The following is an 18126-nucleotide window of genomic DNA, read 5'->3' on the forward strand; positions in this document are numbered from 1 at the left end:
TAGATAGCCTTAAAACAGACAGCTATTTACTCTATTACTAATAACAAGACAGATTCAGTCATAGGTACGAGGCCGCAGGCCGCCATTGGTGTGTGAATGTGTGTGTGAATGGGTGAATGAGAGGCCGTTGTAAAGCGCTTTGGATAAAGGCGCTATATAAGTCCAAATAGATCACAAGTAAAAAGTTCCATACAGGTTACAGCAGTCCTCTCTGATGTCATAGAGAGGGCTCCGATGTCATAGAGAGGGCTCTGCTCACATATGTTATACTCCCAGTGGATATGCTAATACAAGTCTATGACACTACCTATATCCCAATGTGCTTTCTCCCTATTCCCACACTCTCCCTATGAACAGACAGGTATCAGTAGTCCAATTTTAACTAGATAGCCTTAAAAGAGACAGCTATTTACTCTATTACTAATAACAAGACAGATTCAGTCATAGGTACGAGGCCGCAGGCCGCCATTGGTGTGTGAATGTGTGTGTGAATGGGTGAATGAGAGGCCGTTGTAAAGCGCTTTGGATAAAGGCGCTATATAAGTCCAAATAGATCACAAGTAAAAAGTTCCATACAGGTTACAGCAGTCCTCTCTGATGTCATAGAGAGGGCTCTGATGTCATAGAGAGGGCTCTGCTCACATATGTTATACTCCCAGTGGATATGCTAATACAAGTCTATGACACTAAGACTCGTGACAACAAGACACGGGAGTCTATATGTGGGAGTCCATCGAGGAAGGCCTGAGAGGAAGCCAGGGTACTTAGTACCTTCTCTTCCAGTTGTTTGTAGTGTTGCTGTCTTCTCTTGGCACATCAGTCTACTGAGTGCACTTAGCTACCCCTACTTCTGTTGGTTCATTAGCCCTCTTCCCCTCTACGGACCTATATCCCAATGTGCTTTCTCCCTATTCCCACACTCTCCCTTTGAACAGACAGGTATCAGTAGTCCAATTTTAACTAGATAGCCTTAAAAGAGACAGCTATTTACTCTATTACTAATAACAAGACAGATTCAGTCATAGGTACGAGGCCGCAGGCCGCCATTGGTGTGTGAATGTGTGTGTGAATGGGTGAATGAGAGGCCGTTGTAAAGCGCTTTGGATAAAGGCGCTATATAAGTCCAAATAGATCACAAGTAAAAAGTTCCATACAGGTTACAGCAGTCCTCTCTGATGTCATAGAGAGGGCTCTGATGTCATAGAGAGGGCTCTGCTCACATATGTTATACTCCCAGTGGATATGCTAATACAAGTCTATGACACTACCTATATCCCAATGTGCTTTCTCCCTATTCCCACACTCTCCCTATGAACAGACAGGTATCAGTAGTCCAATTTTAACTAGATAGCCTTAAAACAGACAGCTATTTACTCTATTACTAATAACAAGACAGATTCAGTCATAGGTACGAGGCCGCAGGCCGCCATTGGTGTGTGAATGTGTGTGTGAATGGGTGAATGAGAGGCCGTTGTAAAGCGCTTTGGATAAAGGCGCTATATAAGTCCAAATAGATCACAAGTAAAAAGTTCCATACAGGTTACAGCAGTCCTCTCTGATGTCATAGAGAGGGCTCTGATGTCATAGAGAGGGCTCTGCTCACATATGTTATACTCCCAGTGGATATGCTAATACAAGTCTATGACACTAAGACTCGTGACAACAAGACAAGGGAGTCTATCTGTGGGAGTCCATCGAGGAAGGCCTGAGAGGAAGCCAGGGTACTTAGTACCTTCTCTTCCAGTTGTTTGTAGTGTTGCTGTCTTCTCTTGGCACATCAGTCTACTGAGTGCACTTAGCTAACCCTACTTCTGTTGGTTCATTAGCCCTCTTCCCCTCTACGGACCTATATCCCAATGTGCTTTCTCCCTATTCCCACACTCTCCCTATGAACAGACAGGTATCAGTAGTCCAATTTTAACTAGATAGCCTTAAAACAGACAGCTATTTACTCTATTACTAATAACAAGACAGATTCAGTCATAGGTACGAGGCCGCAGGCCGCCATTGGTGTGTGAATGTGTGTGTGAATGGGTGAATGAGAGGCCGTTGTAAAGCGCTTTGGATAAAGGCGCTATATAAGTCCAAATAGATCACAAGTAAAAAGTTCCATACAGGTTACAGCAGTCCTCTCTGATGTCATAGAGAGGGCTCCGATGTCATAGAGAGGGCTCTGCTCACATATGTTATACTCCCAGTGGATATGCTAATACAAGTCTATGACACTACCTATATCCCAATGTGCTTTCTCCCTATTCCCACACTCTCCCTATGAACAGACAGGTATCAGTAGTCCAATTTTAACTAGATAGCCTTAAAACAGACAGCTATTTACTCTATTACTAATAACAAGACAGATTCAGTCATAGGTACGAGGCCGCAGGCCGCCATTGGTGTGTGAATGTGTGTGTGAATGGGTGAATGAGAGGCCGTTGTAAAGCGCTTTGGATAAAGGCGCTATATAAGTCCAAATAGATCACAAGTAAAAAGTTCCATACAGGTTACAGCAGTCCTCTCTGATGTCATAGAGAGGGCTCTGATGTCATAGAGAGGGCTCTGCTCACATATGTTATACTCCCAGTGGATATGCTAATACAAGTCTATGACACTAAGACTCGTGACAACAAGACAAGGGAGTCTATCTGTGGGAGTCCATCGAGGAAGGCCTGAGAGGAAGCCAGGGTACTTAGTACCTTCTCTTCCAGTTGTTTGTAGTGTTGCTGTCTTCTCTTGGCACATCAGTCTACTGAGTGCACTTAGCTAACCCTACTTCTGTTGGTTCATTAGCCCTCTTCCCCTCTACGGACCTATATCCCAATGTGCTTTCTCCCTATTCCCACACTCTCCCTATGAACAGACAGGTATCAGTAGTCCAATTTTAACTAGATAGCCTTAAAACAGACAGCTATTTACTCTATTACTAATAACAAGACAGATTCAGTCATAGGTACGAGGCCGCAGGCCGCCATTGGTGTGTGAATGTGTGTGTGAATGGGTGAATGAGAGGCCGTTGTAAAGCGCTTTGGATAAAGGCGCTATATAAGTCCAAATAGATCACAAGTAAAAAGTTCCATACAGGTTACAGCAGTCCTCTCTGATGTCATAGAGAGGGCTCCGATGTCATAGAGAGGGCTCTGCTCACATATGTTATACTCCCAGTGGATATGCTAATACAAGTCTATGACACTACCTATATCCCAATGTGCTTTCTCCCTATTCCCACACTCTCCCTATGAACAGACAGGTATCAGTAGTCCAATTTTAACTAGATAGCCTTAAAACAGACAGCTATTTACTCTATTACTAATAACAAGACAGATTCAGTCATAGGTACGAGGCCGCAGGCCGCCATTGGTGTGTGAATGTGTGTGTGAATGGGTGAATGAGAGGCCGTTGTAAAGCGCTTTGGATAAAGGCGCTATATAAGTCCAAATAGATCACAAGTAAAAAGTTCCATACAGGTTACAGCAGTCCTCTCTGATGTCATAGAGAGGGCTCTGATGTCATAGAGAGGGCTCTGCTCACATATGTTATACTCCCAGTGGATATGCTAATACAAGTCTATGACACTACCTATATCCCAATGGGCTTTCTCCCTATTCCCACACTCTCCCTATGAACAGACAGGTATCAGTAGTCCAATTTTAACTAGATAGCCTTAAAACAGACAGCTATTTACTCTATTACTAATAACAAGACAGATTCAGTCATAGGTACGAGGCCGCAGGCCGCCATTGGTGTGTGAATGTGTGTGTGAATGGGTGAATGAGAGGCCGTTGTAAAGCGCTTTGGATAAAGGCGCTATATAAGTCCAAATAGATCACAAGTAAAAAGTTCCATACAGGTTACAGCAGTCCTCTCTGATGTCATAGAGAGGGCTCTGATGTCATAGAGAGGGCTCTGCTCACATATGTTATACTCCCAGTGGATATGCTAATACAAGTCTATGACACTAAGACTCGTGACAACAAGACAAGGGAGTCTATCTGTGGGAGTCCATCGAGGAAGGCCTGAGAGGAAGCCAGGGTACTTAGTACCTTCTCTTCCAGTTGTTTGTAGTGTTGCTGTCTTCTCTTGGCACATCAGTCTACTGAGTGCACTTAGCTAACCCTACTTCTGTTGGTTCATTAGCCGTCTTCCCCTCTACGGACCTATATCCCAATGTGCTTTCTCCCTATTCCCACACTCTCCCTATGAACAGACAGGTATCAGTAGTCCAATTTTAACTAGATAGCCTTAAAACAGACAGCTATTTACTCTATTACTAATAACAAGACAGATTCAGTCATAGGTACGAGGCCGCAGGCCGCCATTGGTGTGTGAATGTGTGTGTGAATGGGTGAATGAGAGGCCGTTGTAAAGCGCTTTGGATAAAGGCGCTATATAAGTCCAAATAGATCACAAGTAAAAAGTTCCATACAGGTTACAGCAGTCCTCTCTGATGTCATAGAGAGGGCTCTGATGTCATAGAGAGGGCTCTGCTAACATATGTTATACTCCCAGTGGATATGCTAATACAAGTCTATGACACTACCTATATCCCAATGTGCTTTCTCCCTATTCCCACACTCTCCCTATGAACAGACAGGTATCAGTAGTCCAATTTTAACTAGATAGCCTTAAAACAGACAGCTATTTACTCTATTACTAATAACAAGACAGATTCAGTCATAGGTACGAGGCCGCAGGCCGCCATTGGTGTGTGAATGTGTGTGTGAATGGGTGAATGAGAGGCCGTTGTAAAGCGCTTTGGATAAAGGCGCTATATAAGTCCAAATAGATCACAAGTAAAAAGTTCCATACAGGTTACAGCAGTCCTCTCTGATGTCATAGAGAGGGCTCCGATGTCATAGAGAGGGCTCTGCTCACATATGTTATACTCCCAGTGGATATGCTAATACAAGTCTATGACACTACCTATATCCCAATGTGCTTTCTCCCTATTCCCACACTCTCCCTATGAACAGACAGGTATCAGTAGTCCAATTTTAACTAGATAGCCTTAAAACAGACAGCTATTTACTCTATTACTAATAACAAGACAGATTCAGTCATAGGTACGAGGCCGCAGGCCGCCATTGGTGTGTGAATGTGTGTGTGAATGGGTGAATGAGAGGCCGTTGTAAAGCGCTTTGGATAAAGGCGCTATATAAGTCCAAATAGATCACAAGTAAAAAGTTCCATACAGGTTACAGCAGTCCTCTCTGATGTCATAGAGAGGGCTCTGATGTCATAGAGAGGGCTCTGCTCACATATGTTATACTCCCAGTGGATATGCTAATACAAGTCTATGACACTACCTATATCCCAATGTGCTTTCTCCCTATTCCCACACTCTCCCTATGAACAGACAGGTATCAGTAGTCCAATTTTAACTAGATAGCCTTAAAACAGACAGCTATTTACTCTATTACTAATAACAAGACAGATTCAGTCATAGGTACGAGGCCGCAGGCCGCCATTGGTGTGTGAATGTGTGTGTGAATGGGTGAATGAGAGGCCGTTGTAAAGCGCTTTGGATAAAGGCGCTATATAAGTCCAAATAGATCACAAGTAAAAAGTTCCATACAGGTTACAGCAGTCCTCTCTGATGTCATAGAGAGGGCTCCGATGTCATAGAGAGGGCTCTGCTCACATATGTTATACTCCCAGTGGATATGCTAATACAAGTCTATGACACTACCTATATCCCAATGTGCTTTCTCCCTATTCCCACACTCTCCCTATGAACAGACAGGTATCAGTAGTCCAATTTTAACTAGATAGCCTTAAAACAGACAGCTATTTACTCTATTACTAATAACAAGACAGATTCAGTCATAGGTACGAGGCCGCAGGCCGCCATTGGTGTGTGATAGTGTGTGTGAATGGGTGAATGAGAGGCCGTTGTAAAGCGCTTTGGATAAAGGCGCTATATAAGTCCAAATAGATCACAAGTAAAAAGTTCCATACAGGTTACAGCAGTCCTCTCTGATGTCATAGAGAGGGCTCTGATGTCATAGAGAGGGCTCTGCTCACATATGCTATACTCCCAGTGGATATGCTAATACAAGTCTATGACACTACCTATATCCCAATGTGCTTTCTCCCTATTCCCACACTCTCCCTATGAACAGACAGGTATCAGTAGTCCAATTTTAACTAGATAGCCTTAAAACAGACAGCTATTTACTCTATTACTAATAACAAGACAGATTCAGTCATAGGTACGAGGCCGCAGGCCGCCATTGGTGTGTGAATGTGTGTGTGAATGGGTGAATGAGAGGCCGTTGTAAAGCGCTTTGGATAAAGGCGCTATATAAGTCCAAATAGATCACAAGTAAAAAGTTCCATACAGGTTACAGCAGTCCTCTCTGATGTCATAGAGAGGGCTCCGATGTCATAGAGAGGGCTCTGCTCACATATGTTATACTCCCAGTGGATATGCTAATACAAGTCTATGACACTACCTATATCCCAATGTGCTTTCTCCCTATTCCCACACTCTCCCTATGAACAGACAGGTATCAGTAGGCCAATTTTAACTAGATAGCCTTAAAACAGACAGTTATTTACTCTATTACTAATAACAAGACAGATTCAGTCATAGGTACGAGGCCGCAGGCCGCCATTGGTGTGTGAATGTGTGTGTGAATGGGTGAATGAGAGGCCGTTGTAAAGCGCTTTGGATAAAGGCGCTATATAAGTCCAAATAGATCACAAGTAAAAAGTTCCATACAGGTTACAGCAGTCCTCTCTGATGTCATAGAGAGGGCTCTGATGTCATAGAGAGGGCTCTGCTCACATATGTTATACTCCCAGTGGATATGCTAATACAAGTCTATGACACTACCTATATCCCAATGTGCTTTCTCCCTATTCCCACACTCTCCCTATGAACAGACAGGTATCAGTAGTCCAATTTTAACTAGATAGCCTTAAAACAGACAGCTATTTACTCTATTACTAATAACAAGACAGATTCAGTCATAGGTACGAGGCCGCAGGCCGCCATTGGTGTGTGAATGTGTGTGTGAATGGGTGAATGAGAGGCCGTTGTAAAGCGCTTTGGATAAAGGCGCTATATAAGTCCAAATAGATCACAAGTAAAAAGTTCCATACAGGTTACAGCAGTCCTCTCTGATGTCATAGAGAGGGCTCCGATGTCATAGAGAGGGCTCTGCTCACATATGTTATACTCCCAGTGGATATGCTAATACAAGTCTATGACACTACCTATATCCCAATGTGCTTTCTCCCTATTCCCACACTCTCCCTATGAACAGACAGGTATCAGTAGTCCAATTTTAACTAGATAGCCTTAAAACAGACAGCTATTTACTCTATTACTAATAACAAGACAGATTCAGTCATAGGTACGAGGCCGCAGGCCGCCATTGGTGTGTGAATGTGTGTGTGAATGGGTGAATGAGAGGCCGTTGTAAAGCGCTTTGGATAAAGGCGCTATATAAGTCCAAATAGATCACAAGTAAAAAGTTCCATACAGGTTACAGCAGTCCTCTCTGATGTCATAGAGAGGGCTCCGATGTCATAGAGAGGGCTCTGCTCACATATGTTATACTCCCAGTGGATATGCTAATACAAGTCTATGACACTAAGACTCGTGACAACAAGACAAGGGAGTCTATCTGTGGGAGTCCATCGAGGAAGGCCTGAGAGGAAGCCAGGGTACTTAGTACCTTCTCTTCCAGTTGTTTGTAGTGTTGCTGTCTTCTCTTGGCACATCAGTCTACTGAGTGCACTTAGCTAACCCTACTTCTGTTGGTTCATTAGCCCTCTTCCCCTCTACGGACCTATATCCCAATGTGCTTTCTCCCTATTCCCACACTCTCCCTATGAACAGACATGTATTAGTAGTCCAATTTTAACTAGATAGCCTTAAAACAGACAGCTATTTACTCTATTACTAATAACAAGACAGATTCAGTCATAGGTACGAGGCCGCAGGCCACCATTGGTGTGTGAATGTGTGTGTGAATGGGTGAATGAGAGGCCGTTGTAAAGCGCTTTGGATAAAGGCGCTATATAAGTCCAAATAGATCACAAGTAAAAAGTTCCATACAGGTTACAGCAGTCCTCTCTGATGTCATAGAGAGGGCTCTGATGTCATAGAGAGGGCTCTGATGTCATAGAGAGGGCTCTGCTCACATATGTTATACTCCCAGTGGATATGCTAATACAAGTCTATGACACTAAGACTCGTGACAACAAGACACGGGAGTCTATATGTGGGAGTCCATCGAGGAAGGCCTGAGAGGAAGCCAGGGTACTTAGTACCTTCTCTTCCAGTTGTTTGTAGTGTTGCTGTCTTCTCTTGGCACATCAGTCTACTGAGTGCACTTAGCTACCCCTACTTCTGTTGGTTCATTAGCCCTCTTCCCCTCTACGGACCTATATCCCAATGTGCTTTCTCCCTATTCCCACACTCTCCCTATGAACAGACAGGTATCAGTAGTCCAATTTTAACTAGATAGCCTTAAAACAGACAGCTATTTACTCTATTACTAATAACAAGACAGATTCAGTCATAGGTACGAGGCCGCAGGCCGCCATTGGTGTGTGAATGTGTGTGTGAATGGGTGAATGAGAGGCCGTTGTAAAGCGCTTTGGATAAAGGCGCTATATAAGTCCAAATAGATCACAAGTAAAAAGTTCCATACAGGTTACAGCAGTCCTCTCTGATGTCATAGAGAGGGCTCTGATGTCATAGAGAGGGCTCTGCTCACATATGTTATACTCCCAGTGGATATGCTAATACAAGTCTATGACACTAAGACTCGTGACAACAAGACAAGGGAGTCTATCTGTGGGAGTCCATTGAGGAAGGCCTGAGAGGAAGCCAGGGTACTTAGTACCTTCTCTTCCAGTTGTTTGTAGTGTTGCTGTCTTCTCTTGGCACATCAGTCTACTGAGTGCACTTAGCTACCCCTACTTCTGTTGGTTCATTAGCCCTCTTCCCCTCTACGGACCTATATCCCAATGTGCTTTCTCCCTATTCCCACACTCTCCCTTTGAACAGACAGGTATCAGTAGTCCAATTTTAACTAGATAGCCTTAAAAGAGACAGCTATTTACTCTATTACTAATAACAAGACAGATTCAGTCATAGGTACGAGGCCGCAGGCCGCCATTGGTGTGTGAATGTGTGTGTGAATGGGTGAATGAGAGGCCGTTGTAAAGCGCTTTGGATAAAGGCGCTATATAAGTCCAAATAGATCACAAGTAAAAAGTTCCATACAGGTTACAGCAGTCCTCTCTGATGTCATAGAGAGGGCTCTGATGTCATAGAGAGGGCTCTGCTCACATATGTTATACTCCCAGTGGATATGCTAATACAAGTCTATGACACTACCTATATCCCAATGTGCTTTCTCCCTATTCCCACACTCTCCCTATGAACAGACAGGTATCAGTAGTCCAATTTTAACTAGATAGCCTTAAAACAGACAGCTATTTACTCTATTACTAATAACAAGACAGATTCAGTCATAGGTACGAGGCCGCAGGCCGCCATTGGTGTGTGAATGTGTGTGTGAATGGGTGAATGAGAGGCCGTTGTAAAGCGCTTTGGATAAAGGCGCTATATAAGTCCAAATAGATCACAAGTAAAAAGTTCCATACAGGTTACAGCAGTCCTCTCTGATGTCATAGAGAGGGCTCTGATGTCATAGAGAGGGCTCTGCTCACATATGTTATACTCCCAGTGGATATGCTAATACAAGTCTATGACACTAAGACTCGTGACAACAAGACAAGGGAGTCTATCTGTGGGAGTCCATCGAGGAAGGCCTGAGAGGAAGCCAGGGTACTTAGTACCTTCTCTTCCAGTTGTTTGTAGTGTTGCTGTCTTCTCTTGGCACATCAGTCTACTGAGTGCACTTAGCTAACCCTACTTCTGTTGGTTCATTAGCCCTCTTCCCCTCTACGGACCTATAGCCCAATGTGCTTTCTCCCTATTCCCACACTCTCCCTATGAACAGACAGGTATCAGTAGTCCAATTTTAACTAGATAGCCTTAAAACAGACAGCTATTTACTCTATTACTAATAACAAGACAGATTCAGTCATAGGTACGAGGCCGCAGGCCGCCATTGGTGTGTGAATGTGTGTGTGAATGGGTGAATGAGAGGCCGTTGTAAAGCGCTTTGGATAAAGGCGCTATATAAGTCCAAATAGATCACAAGTAAAAAGTTCCATACAGGTTACAGCAGTCCTCTCTGATGTCATAGAGAGGGCTCTGATGTCATAGAGAGGGCTCTGCTCACATATGTTATACTCCCAGTGGATATGCTAATACAAGTCTATGACACTACCTATATCCCAATGTGCTTTCTCCCTATTCCCACACTCTCCCTATGAACAGACAGGTATCAGTAGTCCAATTTTAACTAGATAGCCTTAAAACAGACAGCTATTTACTCTATTACTAATAACAAGACAGATTCAGTCATAGGTACGAGGCCGCAGGCCGCCATTGGTGTGTGAATGTGTGTGTGAATGGGTGAATGAGAGGCCGTTGTAAAGCGCTTTGGATAAAGGCGCTATATAAGTCCAAATAGATCACAAGTAAAAAGTTCCATACAGGTTACAGCAGTCCTCTCTGATGTCATAGAGAGGGCTCCGATGTCATAGAGAGGGCTCTGCTCACATATGTTATACTCCCAGTGGATATGCTAATACAAGTCTATGACACTACCTATATCCCAATGTGCTTTCTCCCTATTCCCACACTCTCCCTATGAACAGACAGGTATCAGTAGTCCAATTTTAACTAGATAGCCTTAAAAGAGACAGCTATTTACTCTATTACTAATAACAAGACAGATTCAGTCATAGGTACGAGGCCGCAGGCCGCCATTGGTGTGTGAATGTGTGTGTGAATGGGTGAATGAGAGGCCGTTGTAAAGCGCTTTGGATAAAGGCGCTATATAAGTCCAAATAGATCACAAGTAAAAAGTTCCATACAGGTTACAGCAGTCCTCTCTGATGTCATAGAGAGGGCTCTGATGTCATAGAGAGGGCTCTGCTCACATATGTTATACTCCCAGTGGATATGCTAATACAAGTCTATGACACTAAGACTCGTGACAACAAGACACGGGAGTCTATATGTGGGAGTCCATCGAGGAAGGCCTGAGAGGAAGCCAGGGTACTTAGTACCTTCTCTTCCAGTTGTTTGTAGTGTTGCTGTCTTCTCTTGGCACATCAGTCTACTGAGTGCACTTAGCTAACCCTACTTCTGTTGGTTCATTAGCCCTCTTCCCCTCTACGGACCTATAGCCCAATGTGCTTTCTCCCTATTCCCACACTCTCCCTATGAACAGACAGGTATCAGTAGTCCAATTTTAACTAGATAGCCTTAAAACAGACAGCTATTTACTCTATTACTAATAACAAGACAGATTCAGTCATAGGTACGAGGCCGCAGGCCGCCATTGGTGTGTGAATGTGTGTGTGAATGGGTGAATGAGAGGCCGTTGTAAAGCGCTTTGGATAAAGGCGCTATATAAGTCCAAATAGATCACAAGTAAAAAGTTCCATACAGGTTACAGCAGTCCTCTCTGATGTCATAGAGAGGGCTCTGATGTCATAGAGAGGGCTCTGCTCACATATGTTATACTCCCAGTGGATATGCTAATACAAGTCTATGACACTACCTATATCCCAATGTGCTTTCTCCCTATTCCCACACTCTCCCTATGAACAGACAGGTATCAGTAGTCCAATTTTAACTAGATAGCCTTAAAACAGACAGCTATTTACTCTATTACTAATAACAAGACAGATTCAGTCATAGGTACGAGGCCGCAGGCCGCCATTGGTGTGTGAATGTGTGTGTGAATGGGTGAATGAGAGGCCGTTGTAAAGCGCTTTGGATAAAGGCGCTATATAAGTCCAAATAGATCACAAGTAAAAAGTTCCATACAGGTTACAGCAGTCCTCTCTGATGTCATAGAGAGGGCTCCGATGTCATAGAGAGGGCTCTGCTCACATATGTTATACTCCCAGTGGATATGCTAATACAAGTCTATGACACTACCTATATCCCAATGTGCTTTCTCCCTATTCCCACACTCTCCCTATGAACAGACAGGTATCAGTAGTCCAATTTTAACTAGATAGCCTTAAAAGAGACAGCTATTTACTCTATTACTAATAACAAGACAGATTCAGTCATAGGTACGAGGCCGCAGGCCGCCATTGGTGTGTGAATGTGTGTGTGAATGGGTGAATGAGAGGCCGTTGTAAAGCGCTTTGGATAAAGGCGCTATATAAGTCCAAATAGATCACAAGTAAAAAGTTCCATACAGGTTACAGCAGTCCTCTCTGATGTCATAGAGAGGGCTCTGATGTCATAGAGAGGGCTCTGCTCACATATGTTATACTCCCAGTGGATATGCTAATACAAGTCTATGACACTAAGACTCGTGACAACAAGACACGGGAGTCTATATGTGGGAGTCCATCGAGGAAGGCCTGAGAGGAAGCCAGGGTACTTAGTACCTTCTCTTCCAGTTGTTTGTAGTGTTGCTGTCTTCTCTTGGCACATCAGTCTACTGAGTGCACTTAGCTACCCCTACTTCTGTTGGTTCATTAGCCCTCTTCCCCTCTACGGACCTATATCCCAATGTGCTTTCTCCCTATTCCCACACTCTCCCTTTGAACAGACAGGTATCAGTAGTCCAATTTTAACTAGATAGCCTTAAAAGAGACAGCTATTTACTCTATTACTAATAACAAGACAGATTCAGTCATAGGTACGAGGCCGCAGGCCGCCATTGGTGTGTGAATGTGTGTGTGAATGGGTGAATGAGAGGCCGTTGTAAAGCGCTTTGGATAAAGGCGCTATATAAGTCCAAATAGATCACAAGTAAAAAGTTCCATACAGGTTACAGCAGTCCTCTCTGATGTCATAGAGAGGGCTCTGATGTCATAGAGAGGGCTCTGCTCACATATGTTATACTCCCAGTGGATATGCTAATACAAGTCTATGACACTAAGACTCGTGACAACAAGACAAGGGAGTCTATCTGTGGGAGTCCATCGAGGAAGGCCTGAGAGGAAGCCAGGGTATTTAGTACCTTCTCTTCCAGTTGTTTGTAGTGTTGCTGTCTTCTCTTGGCACATCAGTCTACTGAGTGCACTTAGCTAACCCTACTTCTGTTGGTTCATTAGCCCTCTTCCCCTCTACGGACCTATATCCCAATGTGCTTTCTCCCTATTCCCACACTCTCCCTATGAACAGACAGGTATCAGTAGTCCAATTTTAACTAGATAGCCTTAAAACAGACAGCTATTTACTCTATTACTAATAACAAGACAGATTCAGTCATAGGTACGAGGCCGCAGGCCGCCATTGGTGTGTGAATGTGTGTGTGAATGGGTGAATGAGAGGCCGTTGTAAAGCGCTTTGGATAAAGGCGCTATATAAGTCCAAATAGATCACAAGTAAAAAGTTCCATACAGGTTACAGCAGTCCTCTCTGATGTCATAGAGAGGGCTCTGATGTCATAGAGAGGGCTCTGCTCACATATGTTATACTCCCAGTGGATATGCTAATACAAGTCTATGACACTACCTATATCCCAATGTGCTTTCTCCCTATTCCCACACTCTCCCTATGAACAGACAGGTATCAGTAGTCCAATTTTAACTAGATAGCCTTAAAACAGACAGCTTTTTACTCTATTACTAATAACAAGACAGATTCAGTCATAGGTACGAGGCCGCAGGCCGCCATTGGTGTGTGAATGTGTGTGTGAATGGGTGAATGAGAGGCCGTTGTAAAGCGCTTTGGATAAAGTCGCTATATAAGTCCAAATAGATCACAAGTAAAAAGTTCCATACAGGTTACAGCAGTCCTCTCTGATGTCATAGAGAGGGCTCCGATGTCATAGAGAGGGCTCTGCTCACATATGTTATACTCCCAGTGGATATGCTAATACAAGTCTATGACACTACCTATATCCCAATGTGCTTTCTCCCTATTCCCACACTCTCCCTATGAACAGACAGGTATCAGTAGTCCAATTTTAACTAGATAGCCTTAAAACAGACAGCTATTTACTCTATTACTAATAACAAGACAGATTCAGTCATAGGTACGAGGCCGCAGGCCGCCATTGGTGTGTGAATGTGTGTGTGAATGGGTGAATGAGAGGCCGTTGTAAAGCGCTTTGGATAAAGGAGCTATATAAGTCCAAATAGATCACAAGTAAAAAGTTCCATACAGGTTACAGCAGTCCTCTCTGATGTCATAGAGAGGGCTCCGATGTCATAGAGAGGGCTCTGCTCACATATGTTATACTCCCAGTGGATATGCTAATACAAGTCTATGACACTACCTATATCCCAATGTGCTTTCTCCCTATTCCCACACTCTCCCTATGAACAGACAGGTATCAGTAGTCCAATTTTAACTAGATAGCCTTAAAACAGACAGCTATTTACTCTATTACTAATAACAAGACAGATTCAGTCATAGGTACGAGGCCGCAGGCCGCCATTGGTGTGTGAATGTGTGTGTGAATGGGTGAATGAGAGGCCGTTGTAAAGCGCTTTGGATAAAGGCGCTATATAAGTCCAAATAGATCACAAGTAAAAAGTTCCATACAGGTTACAGCAGTCCTCTCTGATGTCATAGAGAGGGCTCTGATGTCATAGAGAGGGCTCTGCTCACATATGTTATACTCCCAGTGGATATGCTAATACAAGTCTATGACACTACCTATATCCCAATGGGCTTTCTCCCTATTCCCACACTCTCCCTATGAACAGACAGGTATCAGTAGTCCAATTTTAACTAGATAGCCTTAAAACAGACAGCTATTTACTCTATTACTAATAACAAGACAGATTCAGTCATAGGTACGAGGCCGCAGGCCGCCATTGGTGTGTGAATGTGTGTGTGAATGGGTGAATGAGAGGCCGTTGTAAAGCGCTTTGGATAAAGGCGCTATATAAGTCCAAATAGATCACAAGTAAAAAGTTCCATACAGGTTACAGCAGTCCTCTCTGATGTCATAGAGAGGGCTCTGATGTCATAGAGAGGGCTCTGCTCACATATGTTATACTCCCAGTGGATATGCTAATACAAGTCTATGACACTAAGACTCGTGACAACAAGACAAGGGAGTCTATCTGTGGGAGTCCATCGAGGAAGGCCTGAGAGGAAGCCAGGGTACTTAGTACCTTCTCTTCCAGTTGTTTGTAGTGTTGCTGTCTTCTCTTGGCACATCAGTCTACTGAGTGCACTTAGCTAACCCTACTTCTGTTGGTTCATTAGCCCTCTTCCCCTCTACGGACCTATATCCCAATGTGCTTTCTCCCTATTCCCACACTCTCCCTATGAACAGACAGGTATCAGTAGTCCAATTTTAACTAGATAGCCTTAAAACAGACAGCTATTTACTCTATTACTAATAACAAGACAGATTCAGTCATAGGTACGAGGCCGCAGGCCGCCATTGGTGTGTGAATGTGTGTGTGAATGGGTGAATGAGAGGCCTTTGTAAAGCGCTTTGGATAAAGGCGCTATATAAGTCCAAATAGATCACAAGTAAAAAGTTCCATACAGGTTACAGCAGTCCTCTCTGATGTCATAGAGAGGGCTCTGATGTCATAGAGAGGGCTCTGCTCACATATGTTATACTCCCAGTGGATATGCTAATACAAGTCTATGACACTACCTATATCCCAATGTGCTTTCTCCCTATTCCCACACTCTCCCTATGAACAGACAGGTATCAGTAGTCCAATTTTAACTAGATAGCCTTAAAACAGACAGCTATTTACTCTATTACTAATAACAAGACAGATTCAGTCATAGGTACGAGGCCGCAGGCCGCCATTGGTGTGTGAATGTGTGTGTGAATGGGTGAATGAGAGGCCGTTGTAAAGCGCTTTGGATAAAGGCGCTATATAAGTCCAAATAGATCACAAGTAAAAAGTTCCATACAGGTTACAGCAGTCCTCTCTGATGTCATAGAGAGGGCTCCGATGTCATAGAGAGGGCTCTGCTCACATATGTTATACTCCCAGTGGATATGCTAATACAAGTCTATGACACTACCTATATCCCAATGTGCTTTCTCCCTATTCCCACACTCTCCCTATGAACAGACAGGTATCAGTAGTCCAATTTTAACTAGATAGCCTTAAAACAGACAGCTATTTACTCTATTACTAATAACAAGACAGATTCAGTCATAGGTACGAGGCCGCAGGCCGCCATTGGTGTGTGAATGTGTGTGTGAATGGGTGAATGAGAGGCCGTTGTAAAGCGCTTTGGATAAAGGCGCTATATAAGTCCAAATAGATCACAAGTAAAAAGTTCCATACAGGTTACAGCAGTCCTCTCTGATGTCATAGAGAGGGCTCCGATGTCATAGAGAGGGCTCTGCTCACATATGTTATACTCCCAGTGGATATGCTAATACAAGTCTATGACACTACCTATATCCCAATGTGCTTTCTCCCTATTCCCACACTCTCCCTATGAACAGACAGGTATCAGTAGTCCAATTTTAACTAGATAGCCTTAAAACAGACAGCTATTTACTCTATTACTAATAACAAGACAGATTCAGTAATAGGTACGAGGCCGCAGGCCGCCATTGGTGTGTGAATGTGTGTGTGAATGGGTGAATGAGAGGCCGTTGTAAAGCGCTTTGGATAAAGGCGCTATATAAGTCCAAATAGATCACAAGTAAAAAGTTCCATACAGGTTACAGCAGTCCTCTCTGATGTCATAGAGAGGGCTCTGATGTCATAGAGAGGGCTCTGCTCACATATGTTATACTCCCAGTGGATATGCTAATACAAGTCTATGACACTACCTATATCCCAATGTGCTTTCTCCCTATTCCCACACTCTCCCTATGAACAGACAGGTATCAGTAGTCCAATTTTAACTAGATAGCCTTAAAACAGACAGCTATTTACTCTATTACTAATAACAAGACAGATTCAGTCATAGGTACGAGGCCGCAGGCCGCCATTGGTGTGTGAATGTGTGTGTGAATGGGTGAATGAGAGGCCGTTGTAAAGCGCTTTGGATAAAGGCGCTATATAAGTCCAAATAGATCACAAGTAAAAAGTTCCATACAGGTTACAGCAGTCCTCTCTGATGTCATAGAGAGGGCTCCGATGTCATAGAGAGGGCTCTGCTCACATATGTTATACTCCCAGTGGATATGCTAATACAAGTCTATGACACTACCTATATCCCAATGTGCTTTCTCCCTATTCCCACACTCTCCCTATGAACAGACAGGTATCAGTAGTCCAATTTTAACTAGATAGCCTTAAAAGAGACAGCTATTTACTCTATTACTAATAACAAGACAGATTCAGTCATAGGTACGAGGCCGCAGGCCGCCATTGGTGTGTGAATGTGTGTGTGAATGGGTGAATGAGAGGCCGTTGTAAAGCGCTTTGGATAAAGGCGCTATATAAGTCCAAATAGATCACAAGTAAAAAGTTCCATACAGGTTACAGCAGTCCTCTCTGATGTCATAGAGAGGGCTCTGATGTCATAGAGAGGGCTCTGCTCACATATGTTATACTCCCAGTGGATATGCTAATACAAGTCTATGACACTAAGACTCGTGACAACAAGACACGGGAGTCTATATGTGGGAGTCCATCGAGGAAGGCCTGAGAGGAAGCCAGGGTACTTAGTACCTTCTCTTCCAGTTGTTTGTAGTGTTGCTGTCTTCTCTTGGCACATCAGTCTACTGAGTGCACTTAGCTACCCCTACTTCTGTTGGTTCATTAGCCCTCTTCCCCTCTACGGACCTATATCCCAATGTGCTTTCTCCCTATTCCCACACTCTCCCTTTGAACAGACAGGTATCAGTAGTCCAATTTTAACTAGATAGCCTTAAAAGAGACAGCTATTTACTCTATTACTAATAACAAGACAGATTCAGTCATAGGTACGAGGCCGCAGGCCGCCATTGGTGTGTGAATGTGTGTGTGAATGGGTGAATGAGAGGCCGTTGTAAAGCGCTTTGGATAAAGGCGCTATATAAGTCCAAATAGATCACAAGTAAAAAGTTCCATACAGGTTACAGCAGTCCTCTCTGATGTCATAGAGAGGGCTCTGATGTCATAGAGAGGGCT

The sequence above is a fragment of the Nansenia antarctica genome (genome assembly GCF_963989245.1).
Source record: "Nansenia antarctica genome assembly, chromosome: 13".
In the NCBI taxonomy this organism is placed as follows: domain Eukaryota; kingdom Metazoa; phylum Chordata; class Actinopteri; order Argentiniformes; family Microstomatidae; genus Nansenia; species Nansenia antarctica.